This window comes from Pinus tabuliformis, chromosome 5_2, assembly GCF_031772625.1.
Source record: "Pinus tabuliformis cultivar Carrire ecotype Pingquan chromosome 5_2, CPIR1, whole genome shotgun sequence".
Lineage (NCBI taxonomy): Eukaryota > Viridiplantae > Streptophyta > Pinopsida > Pinales > Pinaceae > Pinus > Pinus tabuliformis.
Window position 1 is genome coordinate 286004136 of NC_142306.1, and position 19812 is coordinate 286023947.

At 37.5% G+C, this 19812-nt stretch overlaps 1 pseudogene; it reads left to right on the forward strand.

Moving 5' to 3' along the window:
• Nucleotides 1-18382: 18382 nt before the first annotated feature.
• On the forward strand, nucleotides 18383-19483 carry LOC149158653 (leucine aminopeptidase 2, chloroplastic pseudogene; annotated as a pseudogene).
• Nucleotides 19484-19812: the final 329 nt, after the last annotated feature.

Sequence of the window (19812 nt, forward strand, 5' to 3'; positions counted from 1 at the left end):
ATATGTTCATCTAGCATTTGGTCATCCACCATTCCTTCTTCACTTGCAGGCAAACTTACTCTAGATAAAAAGTCAGCAACAACATTTTCTTTACCAGGCTTATAGATAATGGTCAGGTCAAACTGCTGCAGTAAAAGCAACCATCTAATAATGCAAACATTTACATCTGGTTTGTTCATTAAATATCTAATTGCAACATGATCAGTGTGCACAAAGGTTTGATAGACTGTGATATAATGTCTGAATTTCTTCAAGGAATTCACGACAGCTAGGAGTTCCTTCTCGGTCACTGTATAGTTTAACTCTGCCTTTGACAAGTTTTTGCTTATAAAGTATATGGCATAAGGTAAATTTTCATTAATTTGTCCTAAGGCTACTCCTTTTGCTTTGTTTGAGGCATCTGCGTGAATGTCAAAGGGTAGGGCCCAGTTTGGGCCTCTGAGAATTGGGGCAGTCACTAGCTTGATCTTCAAGGTATCTAAGGCTTCTTGACCGTTTTTCGGCCATATGAACTCAACATCTTTGCCTAAGAGGCCAAACAAAGGAGAGGTTATCTTTCTGAAGTCTTTAATGAATCTCCTGTAACATTCAACTAAGCCTAGGAAAATTCTGACATCTCTCACCTTTTGAGGAGGTGGGACCCTTTGGATGATGGCAATTTTGTTGGGGTCCACCTGCAGTCCTTGTTGGGATATTGCATGACCTAGCACTGTCCCAGCAGTCAGCAAACACTCACATTTTTCCAAACTGAGGGACAAGTTCATCTAAATACAGTTATCTAGAACTTTTCCTAGGTTAGATAAAGCTTCTTGAAAGTCAGAGCCATAAGGAGTAAAATAATCCATGTATATTTCTACTGCATCATGAACTAGTTCAGAAAATATACTCAATACCGCTCTTTGGAAAGTGGCTGGAGCATTGCACAATCCAAAAGAAAGGACCCAATATGCAAAGGTACCCGAAGGACAAGTGAAAATGGTCTTATCTTGGTCTTCCGGGCTAATTTGAATTTGATTGTACCCAATAAACCCATCTAGGAAGGAGAAAAAAATTTTCCCTGCCAGACCATCTAACACTTGATCTATGAAAGGTAAAGGAAAGTAGTCCTTTTTAGTGGCTTTGTTTAGTTCCAGATAGTCGACACAGATTCTCCACTTACCATTTTTCTTTGGCACCAGCACGAGAGGAGAGACCCATTCATTGTTAGAAATGGGATAGATGAATCCTGCATCCAACAATTTTTGCAGTTCTTCCTTAACAATATCTTTAAGTGTTGGGTTCATCCTCCTTTGAGGCTGCCTGACTAGCTTGCAATCCTCCTTGATGTATATATGATGAGTACATACTGAAGGGTGCACTCCCTTCATCTCCTTATAACTCCAGGCGAAGGCATCTAGATGTTTTCTCAGTAGGCTGCATAGCTCCTTCTCCTGGGACGTAGATAGGGATGGATTAATTTTCAATGTTCGTTCTAGGCCAAACTCTATATTTTTGACACGGAGAGTAGGGTCGGCCACACAGGGATCAGTTGAGGGGTTGTTTTGGGTTTCTCTTACTATGTCTTCTAATGGGGATACAATGAGAGGTCGATTCTGAATCAAATTTTCAATCACATCATCCTCATCCTGCGGTTTTCCCCCCATGGTAATTTCTAATGCACAAAGTGGTGTAGAATAAACTTCATCCTCATCCTCCTCCTCCAACCAGAGAGGTAAATCATGTTCTAGCAAGGGTTGGGCAGGAGGATATAGGGTTAACTTCTTGGACATGTGCCCATTCTTTATGGTCATGTTCCCAACTCAGTAGCTGATGTAGGCATCGGCTATAGCCAACCAGGGTCTTCCGAGAATGAGAGGATACCCAGTGAGCTTTGCCTTTTGCTGGAGAACTAATAAATCTGCAGGGTACTCCAAAGAATCAATGGAGACCGTCACCTCTTCCGCAATCCCCTCAGGGGTCATGGTGGAGCGGTATGCCAACTACAACACTGTTATGATCTTCCTCAAGGAGCCCTAGAGGTTAAGTTTGAGCATTGTGTCCTTTGTCATCACATTAATGGTAGCTCCCTGATCAATCAAGGTATGTGGAACAATTGTTCCATTGATGTGGACATCAAGTACTAGGCCTCTAGGATCTCGATATTTTGGACAGATTATCTGCCCCAGCATCAGGTTAGACAATTGTCCTATGACACTGATGTTTGGGGCTTCTCTCTTTCACCTTCCTAGATGCCTAAAGCACTTCTCTTTGATCAACCTATTGTAGATAGGCACATATTTTATGGCTTGGAGAAGTGGTATCTTTACACATAAATGTTTCAATTCTCCCAGGAGTTCATTCTCTTCTAGGTTAGGCTGGATTGTCATGGATAGTCTCTCAGGAAAGGGTGGATTTACCTTAAGTTCGCTTTCATATTTATCTTCCTCAGCTTCCCTGGGTGGAGGCTGGCTATCTGGGAGAAATTTCCCAGATCGCAAGTTGATTTCTTGAATCTCCATAGCATAAGTTGGGCATGATGTTTCCCCACTATACACTTACTACACCTGTCTGTTGTTCGGGTTCTGATTTGGCTGGGTAGGAATTTGGGGTTTCCTTGGTGGAGCAAAACCTAACGGTTATGGTTGGGCAGGTGGTGGAGATAGAAGAGTGGGAAAAGAGTTGTATTGGGGCCTCCACCCCTGATGAGGTGCATTCCACTGAGGTTACAGCTGAGCATAGGGTTGAAATGAAGGGGTGGCTGGTTGGGCATGATATTGAGATGTGAAGGACCAAAGAGGAGGTGTAGACCAGGAAGGATGAGCAGGGGGCCCCCAAGAAGGTATGGATGTGACTTGGTTGGGGTTGTAGTATGCCTGAGATGTCCCTTGCATCCCCTACTAGTATGGTCTAGGTCCATGTGGCCTCCTTTGGTTTATATAATAGATCTGTTCAGTGACTCCTTCGGCCCCTTTATATATGGCTTTAAGTCTGGGCAAGGAAGGGAACTTATTTGTAGAATGATTTTCTTCACAGACTGAACAAAACTCTATAGAGTTCAATGGGCATTCATTCCTAGGATGCCTCTTGGTGCATCTAGGGAAGAAAATGGCCAAAGCCCTCTCTGCTTCCTCTTGTTTTCTTTTGATATGTAAGGTATCCATTTCCATGGCAAGAGTCTATAACATCTCACTTTTGAAGTTTTCCAACATGTTTCCAGTTTCAGCTTTAATGGATGAATTGGAAGAAGAGGCATTAGCTGTGGGTTGACTCCCCCTACCTTTCTTTCTGGCTATTCTAGAATGGTTTCTAAAAATAGTCTTTATGCATAGGATATTTGGTAGATGTCTCCCCCAGCGAGCAAATAGAGGGTGTCTAAAAGGTCTTCCCAAATTCCCCTGAGCAAGACCAACTTCAGAGATTCAAGGTCAAGTGTACACCCAACCCTTTTGTAATTAAGTTGGAACCTCTCTTCATAGTCTTCCAGGGACTCATCACTTCCCATGGTCATTCGGAAGATTTCTTCTTTAGTATCTTTTGACCTACAATAGTCTCGATACTTGTTGTTAAAGACCTGTTGCATCTGAGCCCAAGTTGTGATGCTATTTCCAGGTAATCCCATGAACCAGTATGGTGCTGCATCCTTGAGGATAGAAGGGAACAATTTCAACTTTTACTTGTCTTCTGCATAGTCATAAGTTCAACAGATGACAACAAACGTGAACAAGAAGGTGTCAGGATCTTCTGTAGTGAAGCCATGGAAGTGAGGTAGGGCTGAAGGGCTTATATTCTTCATTTTGGTGTCCCCATTGGTCTCCCGAATGGGAAAGGTACCCTCTATTCTCTCTCCATTCCCCCTAGCATTTCTGTTTTCGGCCATTGGCTCCAGAGGAATGTTTTCTTCTTCTTCTTCCCCTATAGGTTCTTCAAATATGTCTGGCTATTCACCTAAGGGTTCTTCTTGATCGCAGCCACCGAAGAAGAGAGAAGGTTGGCTGTGTGAAGCAGTGGGGGTGTTGGGTAGAAATTTTCCTGAGTTATCTCTATTCCTACAAGGCATGAAAGGAAATCTTTTTGGTTGGTTTTTTTGTTTCTTTTCCCCACACTGATAGTACCTGCAGAAATTGAAATTGATAAAACAAATTGCAACTAGCTAAAATGAACTTATCGAATGGAAATTTTCCAAATTGAAAAGGAATGAAAGGAAATGTCGAATGGAAAGAAAGGAGATGACTAGTCTACTTTTTCCTAAATGAAATTTGTAGAATTGGAAAGGATAGTAAGGAAATGCAGAACTGAAAGCAAGGAAATGACTAGTCTACTTTTGCTGAAATGAAGTATTAGCAGAATGTTGCAAGAAGAAATAGAAGAAAGAAGTGATCACAGAATACTCTGATGCTTCCCTAGAAATGGTGCCAAAAAGTGGTGAGTGCCAGTATTGCAACAAGAATGCTACAACTCCTAGACTGCCAACTTTACTTCTATCAATCTAGTAGTTCGTAACAAACATGGAAGCATCGGTGCTATATGCACAAGTACTAGTTCTCACTGCAGGTTGTCACTTGGTTAGCTAGTGCAAGATCACTAGGAGCTCAAGACAACTTCTATATATCTCAGAAGAAGCTCTATGTGTGATGAAAGAAAGATTACTCTACAGAAGCTATTCTAATTGCAGAAAGGAAAAAGACTGGAATGTAAAGCAAGTCCTAGTAAACCTTAATTAACAAGCTAATTCTACTTTTTCCAAAAACACTATGATAACCATGAAAGAAAGGCCATTACCTACTCAAGAAAGTAATCAACATCTAACCATGCTATTTCAGTAAGTAAATAAGCAAAAAACATATTTTTGGATTTTTATGTGTTTTTATGTGAATTTGACATGTATCTAATTTACTGTGTGTGAGTGTGGAAGCGAACAGGTGGCGTTGGAGGGTGGTTTTGGAGCTTAGGAGGATGTAGGATGGTGAGGATGGGTCCTAGGAGCTCATAGGTGGCCTTATGGAGGCTTTTCCCACACTCGGCCTTCAAAAGAAAGCCTACAGGAAAAACTACTTTAGGACACAGGGGAACTACAAGAGGAAAACAAGGAAACTACAGGAGGCCTAGAGGAGGAGGTCAAAAGTAATTTCGCTATTTTGAGGGTGTCAGAATGGGTGAAAAAGGTGGATGAAGGTTGGAATGAGGTGCTAGGGCACCTAAGATCTACGATGAACCACCAGGAGAGAGAAAGATGATTGGGTTTGCTCAAGGAGAGAGGAAGAAGTTCTATGAAAAATGAAGGAGACTAAGGGAGAATTGAGGTGAGGTTTGGGAAACTTGTAGGGAATGGATCAGATGGAAGATGTGATTACTGATAAGTTAGCCTACTACTAGAAGGGATCTGTTACAAAGGAATTGACAGTCAACCAAGAAAATCAAGCAACAAATGAAATGAGTGCATTTAGGAAAAACAAAGTTTTGCATTAAAATGGTCTAAAGTATGATCTATGAAAGGAAATAGTGAGAAATGTCGCAAGAAAGGAAAGCATGAAATAGGACTATTGCAAATTAGGAAGTGAACATGATAAAGGAGATCTGAAGCAAAGCAAAACTGGACTATCAACCTACTAAAGGGCTCCGGACACTAGAAGTCCTATGAATGAGGAAAATCTGTGTTTTTGGGGCAGCAAGAGGGTCTTTTCCTCATATCATGGTCCCAGAGGGAGGAAGAAAGGCCCAGGCACTATTTATAGCCTTTTGAATCTTTTCTAATCATTGTTTGACCTACTACAGAAAGCATAAATGGAAGCAAACTACTAAATCATAAAAAACAACCTATTCTTAACCATAAAATAAATACATCTAACAACATATTAATATACAAACTGAAGTAAAGCATAAAAATACAAGTAAAGAGAAGCTTGGCTACTTGGATTGGGCCCTAACCCAAGAGCTTCAGCACTCCAAGGTAACTCAGTGCTAGCTCAAAAAGGATTCCATCTTCATTATCAAAAAATAGCAAGATTACATGAAACTGTCACAAAAGAATAAGATCGAAATTTGAGCAGAGTTTACATAAGAAAAAAATCCCAACCTAGTGAGGCCCTAGGCCTCTCTACTTATACATCTGAAGCTACCAACAACTTCCTTAAAATCAGGGAGGCTTGGCTCCCAAAATTCGAGATAACTCTCAATCATCGTCCACTTGCTCGGTTGCCTTATAGTGCATGATTTGGTTGCTTGTACTTCGAGCTAAATGAAGTTGTATTCAAAGTGAGGAGTAATAAATGAGGGGGATTGCCTCCTATGAGTCTCCTCCTCTATCTACTTCAAGTTATTGCTGCCATTTGACCACTGGATCCTTGGATTTGACCTCGAAATTCATTAATAATCTACATTAAATACATGTTAGACCACATGGCATCATAACTAACTCAACTCACTCTATAAGCATAAATATAATTAGAAAATAATATAATAAGCTAATAGAATGGTTGATCTGACTAGGTTAGGTGGTAAAATGAGCCAATATAATTATCCATTTATGAGGCTCATCACCCCTATTGATTGAATCTGGAAGTGAAGAAAACACCCTGAGAACCATGAAGGAACTCCGCAGTATTCACCCTTCCAGCCTGAAAGTTCATTGAAGCTAGCTTCAAGTAGTAATCAAATTTATTTTAGTTTTCCCCATCCCCCTAACCCCCATCCCCATCCCCTTACAAATACCCATCCTCCACCCCCTCCACTTCCCCCTCCAAGAAAAAGTATGGCAAATGATATTAAGCTACCTATCTTTAAAGGGATTGGATCAAAGGATCTAGAGAAATTATGGTTTTTATGTGAAGCAGTATCGACAATGAAATAGGTGCATGATGAAACTATAAAGAAAGTGAAACTTGTCACAATATAATGAGAGAGAGCACTAACATGGTACATGAAGTATTCAAGCAATCAAATTAGATCGTTTGTAGACATTAAAACAACACTAATAAAATAATTTAAGAAGTCGAACTTTGAGTCACAATGAATTACAAAATTAAAAGAAATCAAACAAAATCCTACTGAGTCTGTGTTGGAGTTTGACTAGATATTTAAGATATTATTGGATGAGTGGAACCTTGAAATAGCTTCGTAGCAACATAAATAATGGTTTATAGTTGTACTACTTCCATATATAAGATTTCCTTTATCACAACAGAAGACAGAAACTCAAGCTGAAGCTTCATAACTTGCGATGAAATTAGAACCTTCACCTATAGTGGATACCAATGCAGGTATGTAGTAGATCTAGAGTCAGCTAGAAAATTTGATCTTGTAGATACAACATATGAAGAAAAGTAAGGAAGTTCACAAAGAACTGTGGTGTACAAAATGAAAAGCAGAAGGTCACTCTAAGGAACAATGTCCTCTCTTCAGAAATTACATGGCTAGTGGAGCACCTAATCCTTTGAATGTTGGATCAGGCTTATGGTGTGAAATATCTAAAACTAGAGGTGAACATCACATAGAATATTGCTACCTATTGCAGAAGTATGTTCAGAGTCGAAGAAACTTATATTGCAAATTTTGCAAATCAATAGGGCATGATGAGTAGAGCTACGACTAGAGATGGTAAAGGAAATGGAAAAAGGGAAGTTGAAGCTACAAGGGTTAGAAAGACTACTCAAAATTCCCTTGTGTTTAATATTAAAAAAATTAAGAATTTATGGAAGAAAAGAGAAGCTTTATAGATACAAGAACTTTGACATCTAGCATATAGCAGAATTAGAATAATAGTTGCAGTGTATCATCTTCAACACAAATTCAAGCTCTAACAATACAGTAACAGGATGTGGCACATAAGGTAGATACTTTAAAATATTTTATCCAAACTTGTATGAAATTGTTTTGAGATGAAATAGCTATAGAAGGACTTCAGGAATTGATAAATTCCTGTGCATCTAAAGAAGCACCGTAGAGTGAGATGCACGAAGTTAAAAATTTACATAGACAAAAGAGAACTGCAATGCAAAATGGGGCTTAGTGCACAAATAGGATAATATGACATGGACCAAGTTATTTTAGATTTGGGATCTGAAGCTAATTTCCTCATAAATAAAACATGGGAGTTAATGGGTTAACCGAAGTTGCAATGGTCATGTATTCAACTAAGAATGGTGAATCAACAAAATATTGTTCCTCTAGGAAGACTATCAAGCATTATAGTGGACATTGAAGTGGTGTGCACTACTGTTGATTTTGAAGTGATGGAAAATACGAATGACAGTGATCCCTATCCTCCATTTCTTGGATTGGATTGGGAATTTTCCAACATGGTTATATTAAACTTAAAGAAGAGGAAAATGATATTTGAAAGAAACAATATGAGAGTGATCGTTCCCTTGGATCCATCAGAAGAAGCAAGATATACTAAAACAGTTAAGGAGGAGTGCAATGCAATTTATATAGGTACAACTATCAGATGACAACAAAAGAACAAGACTATTTTAACCCTACTGAAGGCAAGTTAAGTTGGGAGTATGACAGTTTGTTTATGTTAGATTTAGAAGAAGAAATGGAAAATTGGCAAGGCAAGTTACATGAATTATCTATGAGGTGATGGGAAAACGTTATTAAAGAAGCTCATTGTATGACAGTTGAGGTATGTGACTTACCTTTTTATGATGGTTTGGGTGATATAAATATTTTTCTTGATGAATATGAAGAACAATTACCAGAGTGTCAAATATTTTTAGCCCTCGATATAGCCCTAAGAGCTACTTTTTCTAGATGGTGGGTTACACAAAAGAAGAATATACGAACTTGGAAAGAATGTCAAAGGTTGATATGGATAAGGTTTGGTCAGGTAGAATTAGAGTTGGAAGATAGGTATGATGGTCAAATTGATCCTAGAGAGCACATCCAACTTTTCATTACAGCATGGAAGGAAATTCCATGAGAAAAATGGGTTCATAGGTTCATCCACACATTAGAGACAATTCCTCAAAACTGGTACTTGGAAACAAAACTTCCACATGGCACTGTGAACTGGGTAGAGATGGTTGATGGGTTTATATTGACATTTAGCATTCAAGATGGTTGTCCATGTATAGATTCAACCCTTCAGATAGTTAAAAGAATATTTTTTAGAATGAAATTCCCCTCACTTGTCAACTTGATTGGGTTGCGCAACTACATAATGTATTAAAACGATACAACATCACTGCAGAAGAAGATGAAGACCCTCACAATATTGACATAGCATAATCTAAAGGCTACCGTGAAGTGAATGGACCTGAGTTAGAAATGCCTGATATAACAAATCCATTGAAGACAAAGAAGGTGAATATAAGATGAGAAGAGGAGTCGAAGTTTGCAACGATATAAGATTATTGGGATGAAGAAACGTGTGGACAAGTGATAGATCATCTGCATGAATAATAGGAGTTATTTCCCTTTACGTTTTCGGATATGAAGGGCATAGTAGGAGATTTAGGTGTTATGAAGATTCTTCTGAAGCCTTATGTGAAACTAGTTAAGCAAAGGCCTTATAGACTGCATCCAAAGTACAAAGAAAAAGTGAACAAAGAACTTGATAAACAGATAGCAGTTGGAATAATTGAACCTGTGGAAGAATTAGAGTAAGTCCGATGGTAGTACAAGAAAAAAAAACACAAGGATAAATATGCATTTGTGTTGATTTAAGGAAGTTAAATGATGCATGTGTACATGACCCATTCCCTACTCCTTTTACTTATGAAGTATTGGACAATGTAGGAGGTTAGGAAGCCTATTCATTTACAGATGTATTTATCGACATAATACCACCTTCACTCCATAATGGGGTTCATATAAAATGATGCCTTTTGGACTGAGGAATGGCCCTACCATATTTTCAACAGAGGTGGTTTCCGATTTCAAAGAATATATTCACAAGTTTTTAGAAGTATACTTCGACGATTGGATAGTATTTCAGTTATTGAAGTAACACGTTGTGAACTTAAGACTGGCGCAAGACACATGCAGGCAATATAAGATTTCAATGAATATCAAAAAGTGAAATTTTTGTGTATGTTTTGGTATATTAATAAGTTCTTAACCACAGGGATGACCCCTTCAAAATAAACTACGTAGTAGAAGAATGAACTAGTGGTTAAGGAAATAATTTTTTCACTAATAGGAGGACATTTGTATAAGAGGGGACTAGATGAAATACTGTGCATGTATTTTCCTAAGAACGAAAGACATATAATTTTAATAGAAGCTCATAGTGGCACATTTGGAGAACATTATGCAGGAAAATCCATTGTGCAAAAAAAAATAAGAGTAGGATTATGGTGGCCTACACTGCACAATGATGCTAAGGACTAATACCGAGCTTGTGATGTTTGCCAAAGAACAAGAAAATATTCAAGAAGAGATGAAATTCCACTAGTGCCACAAGTAACATTGCAAGATTTTGACAATGTGTTATTGATTTTGTTGCACCTATCAATGTACCAGGGAAAAGGATTGATGTGAGGTATATAATAACTTTGACTTATTATTTGACAAGGTGGGATGAAGCAGAGCTAGTGGAGGATTGCAGTGTAGAAACTACTATGGATTTCATCCTTGAATACATACTATCCAGATTTGGGTGTCCAAGTATATTGATGAGTGATCAAGGATCACATTTCTTTAACAAGACCATTAAGGGATTAACTAAATAATTTCAACTTCACCACAAAAAGAGAACTCCCTATCATCCTCAGGAAAATGGAATTGTGGAAGACTTCAATAAAATTTTGGAGAATGGATGGACGAAAGTATGAAATGTAAACATGAATTATTGGGATCTTAGAATTCCAACAATATTATGGACTTATAGGACTACATGCAAAACGTTGACAGGTCAGACACCCTTTAGGTTATTTTATGGGAAAGAAGTTAAGATGCCCATGGAATACATTGTCCCTAGCCTAAGAACTGTACATTTTACAAATATGGAAACCCTGACATAATGGAAGAAAAGATTTCACAGTTACCTTCTCTCGAAGAAGACAGGTTTATAGTAGGTTTTCATAAAAAAGTACAAAAAGTAAGATAAAACGCTTGGCATGATGAACACATCAAGAAAAATAAGTTCTAGATAGGATAATTTTCTCTCCTCTATGATAGTAAGTTCGTGAAATTCTGAGGGAAATTCAAAACACATTGGTTAGGCCCATATTTCGTTAACTATATTACTAATGGAGGAACAATGTAGTTAGCGAATTGAAATGGAGAATTAATTCAAGGAAAAGTAAATGGCAGTAGCTTGAAGTTGTACAGGGAAAACCTCGCCCCTACATCTTCTCCCTTAAGAAGAAAGTAGGAAAGTCTTAGTGTCACATGCAGTTGAAAGTGGACATCGGGCTATAAACTATGTTGCAGAAAGAGCTTTGATGAAGAAAGTACTTCACTACAGTCGAAAATATGTCAAGTTTCATAGGAAGATGCGACATAAGATAGAGGTGCATTACAATAGGGGACATGTCGAACTTTGATGGAAAAGTAGAAATATGACCGTTAAAATGGAAAATATAGGTGAAAAGGTGCATTTAAGATGACAGGTTAGCAGAATTTAAGGATAGATATGCATTTAATGATGAAATCTGAATAGAATCGAGACAAAATTAAAACTGATGATGATGTTCTAAGGCCCAAATTGTTATAAATACATGAATCCCACTGACATTAAGAACTTTTCTGAATCTCAAGCTCCAGTGATTAATAGTGCAAAGAAGTTGCAAGAGCGATCTTGGGAGGATAATGTGAAAAATTTTCATGAGTAGTGATTGTGTGGAGTCATGGAAGCCAGAGATACATCTATGGTAACAGTTGAAACACCCACAATAGCAACACCCAGAGTGGCAACATCGCAGCCACAGAAGTTGTGGAGATCACCAAGGTAGAAGAAAACCAAGGATGAAAGAAAAGGAAAAACAAGACAAGAAGCCTGCCAAACCTGTGAAACCTTAGAAGAAACCTCAGCAAGTCAATATTGAAGAAGAAGTGCAGGAAATATAGGTAGAGGAAGGCGGCACAACTTTCATATCACCTCTTCCCTCATACATCTCATCGAGGAAGCCAAATTCCAAACCAGTAAAGGATTCCAAGGATGCAAAGTGTGGGACATTTACACAATTATTGCGAAATATGTGTCATTTGAAGGAGAGATTTTAGGAAAAAGTCTGCAACTTAGATTTATAGACAATTATTTTAAGTACCCGCATTCTGCACTAGAATGATGCTTGAAAACTTTTCACTACCATAATTATAATGAAATGACAATAATAGAACCAGAACGATGGGTGAATGGGTTGGCATAGTCAGGACCACTCAACATGTTGAATGTGTCGTACTTCGGTAGAAGCTCAGAAAACACAGCGTGTGTGTGCCAATTATTCATATTAATACATGATGGACACCATTGGATTGTGAATAAGATCCCCATAGACCAAATGTTGATCTGGAGGATCAATAGATTACCTTAACATGGGTGGAACCCCTCGAAGAAGTTCGTGGGAAAGGATCAAGGTCGTGTTGTGGCAGATAATATGAAGAAGAAGTATGGGGTGGTGAAAGGAAATATGGGCTACGACATAAAATTGAATAGTGATCAAGCAGTCAACTTCGTCGCACATATTTTGGCCGGAAACATCATGAGGAAGTGTCGCGCAAATGAATTTCATGCATTGGTGGTGTCTTTAGCTGTGCAGTGCACCAATTGAGTCCACTATAACTACTCTAGATATTTATACTAAGAATTCCTAGACGAGTGCCACGAGGTGTAGGAAAAAGGTACATCTTTACACTACGCCTGGTTAATTTTGATCATTGCTATGTTGACATGGAATGACCCAGAGGATACGTAGTTTCCTCTGATAGAATAGGATGTATGTGAAGCTATGAGGTATGCTACACTGTGGCATACCACTCAAGCATCATGAGGGTAGGAGAATAGGATATTTTTTATATTATATCAAATGGATCTACAAATGTTGGTAAACTAGCATCCACACCTTTCACCGAGTTTTCATAAAAATTACAACCCTGTGGCAAGGTTCAAGGAAGATTTCCATAAATTGTACATACAGGCATAGAGAAACAAATAAGGAATGGTATGCATTCCCATATATGGTTAGAAAAGATGATATGGTATAAGTAAAACATATATTGCTTGTAGAATGGATGACTCTGCTAGAGGAAGTAGGGGACAACACAATAGAAGAAGAAGAGTTAGACACTTTGCACCATGGTGAAGGCAGTGGAAAAGACAAGGATAAGTTAGTAGAGGGAGAGGAAGAGGAAGAAAAATACCATGACGAAGAGCACCATGAGGAGGTTCCTCAAGGAGCCAAGGATACGACTAAGGAGAACGAACAGGTAGAAACAGAGAAAATTTCTGTGGAGAAGGGAAAGAACCAAGGTGAAGATGCCATTAAGAGCATAAAGAAGCATAAGGCGGGTAAATCAAAACAAATCACACCAATGGTTGTAACTGAAGATGATGTGGATCAAATTAGAGACAAGGTTCAGAAGATAACATTGGAATATTGGAATACGGTGGAAGATCGCTACTGCAAGCATATCACCGGTGTGAAATAGAGTATTCTAGAGTTGAATATCTTACCGCAAGCATCCAGGCTAGCAGCGCAAATATGCCAAGCACATCACCCAAAAAGGTTGATAGGGATAACATTCGGGATAAGGATCATGTAGATATCGACTAAAGCTATGGATTTCGACTCTGCTAAAGTAAAGTAGCAGATAAAAGGTTTGGATCATGTCAACTTTGACATGGCTACACTACCCATTCTGATATTGCATGACTTACAATAGGGCATCATAAATGAGCTAAAGTAGCAAGAACAACACACAACACAATTGAACATTCATGTAGAGAAAGACCGCACTGCGTTGAAGAAACAACTAGACCAAGTCGTTGAGGACAAAGAGCAGGCAGAGCTACAACAATAGAGGTTGAAAGAAGTAGTAGAAGCCACTTGTAGGGACATCTAGAACATGGATGTACGGGAGGAGGAATCCATGGAAGATAAGGTCGTGAAGCTCGACCTTGCAGTAAAGGAATCCGTGAAGAAAAGTGGAGATGTGCGCTTTGAATATGAGGTAAATGTTAGTGAGTTACAGTTAAAATTGCAGCCATCTACACCACCAGAAGTACATGAACAAAGGGAAATTTACTCAAAGGGTGGGATGGAAAGGATCTCTGTAGCATTGGTAGACTATAGAAATTTGTTGGATGAGAGCATGAAAATTTGGACTTCACTACAGGAAGATCCAAATGTTCAGAAATTGTAGGAGGAAATGTAGCAAAAGCAACATTAGTTGGAAGAAAGTTGGGCAATTCTGAAGACTTTTCCAATCTCATAGAGGCTTGCAACAATTAGTGAGTTGAAGGAGCCACAAAAGAAAATCGAAGACATGAAGAAGGAGGAGAAGAGTTTGATAGAAATGACTTAGCCTTAGCCTTGGGGTGGTGGGAACATATATACCATTTAGTTATCCAATTATGGGTAGCCTTCCTCCTTCTCGTGTGAGGATTATAGGGAATGGTCATTTAGATAACTTGTTGATTTTAAACATCTTTTGGGAGCTTTGTTTTGTTGGTAAATGTCCTCACATTCTTATTTCTAATGACTTGTGGAGATTTGTTCCCATCAACAGTCCAAAACCTCTGAGGTGAAGTTAAGCCCTTCATTAGCCATATTTTATGCTAACTTGTTACCATTTATAAGGATATTTTGGAGAATAAATGCATTGAAGGGTAGGAGTTGTTCTGTGATATTTTATGGGCTAGCAAAAAATCACCACCTTTCAGTAAATTTAACTAGAGTGGAGAAATTTTGGATTCTTTAGAGCATGTTGATAATGATTTTAGAGTCACCTTAAATAACAAGAATTTCTATGGCTAGTCTCTTTGGGTTTTTTATTCCTTGTTCTAACACATAGAGTTTTACAGTGTTGTTGTTGTTATGGTCAATGGCATCTGTGTACACATTTTGAATGTCCCCATTTTCATTTCTAAACACTCCACCATAGTTGTAAATTCAATGGTTTCCCTTCAATGTGTCATCAAATTTGATTTTTATGAAACCTTTTGGAGGAGGTGACCAATGGTTTGGAAGGTCTAGTTGTGAGGATTAGGGATATTATGACTTGTCATCTTTAATTGATGCAAATTTAATAGAGTGAACATGGATGATTTTGAAGGGTCACATTCACAATCTTGGTTATGCTATGGGGAAATGAGAATGGTTTATTTTAATTTATCCATATTTTTTTCCCAAGCCATGTTTAGAGTTATTGGGGTGTCTTTAAATATCCTTTGGTTGTACTCTCTCTAGATTTACTAGAATAAAAACCCTAGGAATAGTTGCCATACCTTGTTAATTATTTGACTCTTAAAAGGTGGAGAGTTCCAGCCCTCTAGGGTTTTCTTTAAAATTATTTTCTCTCTAAGTGTTTTCCTAAAGATGATTTTTGTGTAGTCCAATAATTTTTAGGTAACTGGACAATCATTCAAAATATGTTGCACTATTTCAATGTTGGTGTAGCATAGTGAGCATTTTATGGAGCTATGAAATCCTTGTTTCTAGAGATGGTCCCAAGTGAGAGTTTTTTAGGGGAGAAGCAACTAGAAAAAGAGTCATTTTTTGTCAATGTTGCATCTTCCAAAGCCACTTCCATGAGTTCTCCTCCATTTGAGCACATGATATTATGAAAATGTTGTAGGCCTATTTGATATTGTATTCTTTTTTATGGTTATGTCCCCATATTAGGATTTCATTCCCATTTTGAGTTTTGTTTTTATTTGTACTATCTCCTGATACATGGCTTCATAATTATCAAAGTTGATATGTGAGTCCTCTCTTAGGCTACTATCCCATAGACCCAGTGGGGTTATACCATAATGTTGTTCCACTAATTGACTAAAATTTTGTTTTGTTGCTACAATCCAGCCTTGAGATTAATTATGTTTGAACTTTGATCTAGTAAGGGTCATTATTGCAAGGACTCCTCCCTGAATAAGGCTAGGTTTCCACTGCATATTTCCTAGAAGTTGTGGTTTTGTATTAGATGCTTGTTGCTCCAAGATTGATTCCAAAGGTGTGATCATTTAATTTGTCCTTGTAGCCAGATGATTTAATTGTTGTTGGTATGAGGAAAATATTTACATTTCCATATCCTTCTCCATATAACATCTGTGTTTTTGAGCCACCTCCACTAGATCTTGGCATCCATTACCTTGCTTCATATTTCTAGGTCCTAGAGACACATCCCTCCGATAGATTTACATTTTCATAACTTTTCCCATGTGACTAGTGCCCATTTTTTTTTATCTTTTTTGGATTCTCCCCATAGAATATTTCTTTTGGTGGATCATATTTTGATAAGAACATTATTAGGATTTATTAGGGATAAGATGTAGTATACAAGAAAGGCTTGAAGCACAAATTTAAGGAGGATGATTCTTCTTAGAAGATGAAGGGGTTTAAAGCTAGAGAGAGATACTTTTTCTTCTAGGTTGGAGAGAAGGTCTCCGTAGAGCTTGATGGAGAGAGGGTTTGGGACCAAAGGGATGCATAAATATTTAGATAGAAGGGAGCTTTGATGGAAACCAAGGAATTTGGAAATGTGGGCTTGGATGGGAATAAGGGTGTTGAAGATAAATATTTTATATTTTATCATATTTATGTTAACTCTCGAAGAATTAGTGAAATCGAAAAGAATCGATTGGTAAGTTGAGGCTCCTTTGATGGTTGGTTGGGCCATGAGAAGGGTATCATAAAAAACATTTGGTGAGAGGAAGATGGACAATTTAGTATATTAGATAAGAATTTTAGGGATTCAATGAAGATGGCATTTGTTATGTATCTATTTTTGCCATTGGTCATGACTAGGAATAGTTATGGTGAAAGGGGATCTCTATGACGCATGCCTTTATGTGGAAAAATTATGGGTGAGTGGGATCCATTAACAAGGATGGAGAAGGACAAGTTGGAAATGACACGCGATATCTGGGAGATCCACGTGTCTTTGAAATAAAAGGATTTTAGCATGTCAGATATATACTGCCAACTAAGCTTGTGAAAGGCCTTTGACATGTCAAATTTGATAATCATCCCTGCATATTTTTTGTTAAGGAGTGAATGGATTTGTTCTTTGATGAGGATGATTATATCCAAGATTTCTATTCATTCAACATATCCAGATTATTTATGGGAGATAATGAGGGACAGAAGAGGGCTAAGCCTAATTTATATGATTTCAAATATAATTTTATAAATTACATTGCATAGGGAGATAAGTCTAAATTAGGCGAGGTATCCTAATTGGGAATACTTGGGGATAAGGGTTAAGAAGGTGGCATTAATGGTAGAGGGGATGCTTTCTATTTTCCTTGAGTCTTTTGGGAGGTAAGTAACCTCATTTCCCATGATGTCCCAACACTCATTAAAGAAAACCTATTATGAAATTACCAGGTCCTGGGGCTTTGTACTTGGGCATTCTCATAACTATTTCTTCCATTTCCATTGTTGTTATTTACTTAATAAACATTGCATTTTGTTCCTCAGGGATTATTTTGGGAATATGGGATGTAATTTTCTTAATTACTAGGGTTATATCTTAAAAAATGGCTCTACCATGAGACTATGGAAGTGGCAGTGAAGCTCTTGGGTGATATTATCATATCCCATTTCTTGTTGATGATACTTTGTGAGGGAAATAATTTGTTTCTATGCCTATTCTCAGTGATAATCTCGTGGAAGAATTTGATGTTCTTTTCACCTTCTTTGAGCCATTGGATCTGAGATATATGCCTCCACATAATTTTTTCTTATTGTAACATTTCATTCAATTGAATTTTTATATTGGTTTCTTTTATGATGAGTTCTTCTCTTTTTCCTCATTCCATAGTGCCTTGTTGAAATGACATGATTTCAAATTTTAGTTAGCTTTTATGCTTGTCTATGTTGTAAAATTATTCTGCATTGCATCTCTTGAGGAATATCTTGATTTATTTTATCCTTTAAAGAAATTGTTGTAGCTACTACAACACCACCCAAAATTTTAGCCTATATATCTAAATTTTTTCCCTCCCTATGTTTTTTTCAAGTCCTCCTAATGACTATCCTCATTGCTTGAACTGGTTTAAATATTTAAGTCACTAGTCTATCATTTAGACTACGATTTCTCCTTTCCTGCCATTAGGGTTTATGGAATTTACAATAATTCATTTTTCCAAAGATATTGCAACATTGTTCCTCTATGTTTTCTAATTTAGGTGGACAATATCTTGTTTTGACACTTATGTGTGCCTTTTGTATGCCTCGGATTTTGAACAAAGTTGCAATCAATCTAGGATGTTTATTACCATTAGAAGCAAATCTTAATGAGAATAGTTATTATTGTGTCAATAGGGGTTCTTCTAGGTATTTATGAGGACACTCGTTTTGAGTCAGAGGAAAATAATCATTTCCTCAAGTGTTTGGATTTTATCAGATTTGGCAGTGGTCCTGAGTTTGAACAAAGGTTTAACTATATCCAAGAACTTTATTCTGGTGTTATTATAACTACGCAATGCACATGAAAATGTAATTACTCATAGTGAACTTAGAAGTGATGCATCGAGTATTTCTTCTATGTTTAGTAATACACTCACTACAAAGATATTGGATGTAGATAAATGTGAATATTTGAAAATTGGATCATATTTACAGATCATTGCAAAAGTTTCAAGCCCTATGAAGTTCATTCACCTTTCCTACAAGACTCCAACCTGAGATATTATGACTAAGCTTGTCTCAGTTGGAAAATGATTAACATTTGTTGGTGGAAGTTACAACATCAAGACAAGACCATGATCTCATATTGAACTCGTTAAGTTTGACATGGGAGGTTGTTTTGTAGTGGTAAAAACTATTGGTCAAATTAATCCTCTCATGTTGGAAGTGCATTTCATTATTGGTGCATGTGAAAACATAATCAGAGGCACTAGTAAACAACCTAGTGACATTGTTACAACTTAGAATGAGGATATAATTTAGTTATACAACAAGGACACTGAAGGTAAGTTTACATTGGAAGATGCTTTGGTTTACGTATGTAAACGAGGCATTCAAAAGGTAATCAATCTTTCAACTTTCATTGGATCCTACATAATTGATCTTGGAAATAAAATTATTGGAATGTACATTCCCAATGATGAAATGGAAGAAGACATATCCAAAGTTGTAGAAATTGTTGGAGAAATGTTTTGGAGAATTCCACTAAGGTAAATCTATTGGGAGTCAATGAAATTTGGAATGTTGATATGGTGAATGCTAGAGGCCATGGAGGTGGCTCCATCACTGTTGCACTTTTTCTTAAGCATTTTTTTTATGAAAATGTACAATGGTCACATGTAGACATGGCTAGACCTATGTGGGTTTCGAAGAAACATGGTTCCAGAGGATTTGTTTTCTCAACCTTAGCTTACAATAACAATTTGTAGTGGCAGTTGTACCAACCACTAAAATTGTGACTTGCAACCTTCCCTGAGCACCATACATTCTTAGTCACAAATTGCATAGTGAAATAATAGTGACTTATCACTGTGTCCCACAATCATGACTTGTGAGCTGACTTGATCCAGTGCATGTGATAAACCTAGTGCACAACTATAATGTGTGAACCCTCCCACACATGCCTTCTTTTATATAACCACTCACTGTCCCATTCCATTGCATTATTCAGCCTTCACTATTAAGTTAGCAACCCTCCTATGGATAGTCAGTGCAATTTCAATGCTCATTTTCTCTCATTGTAGTTGACATGTGTTTT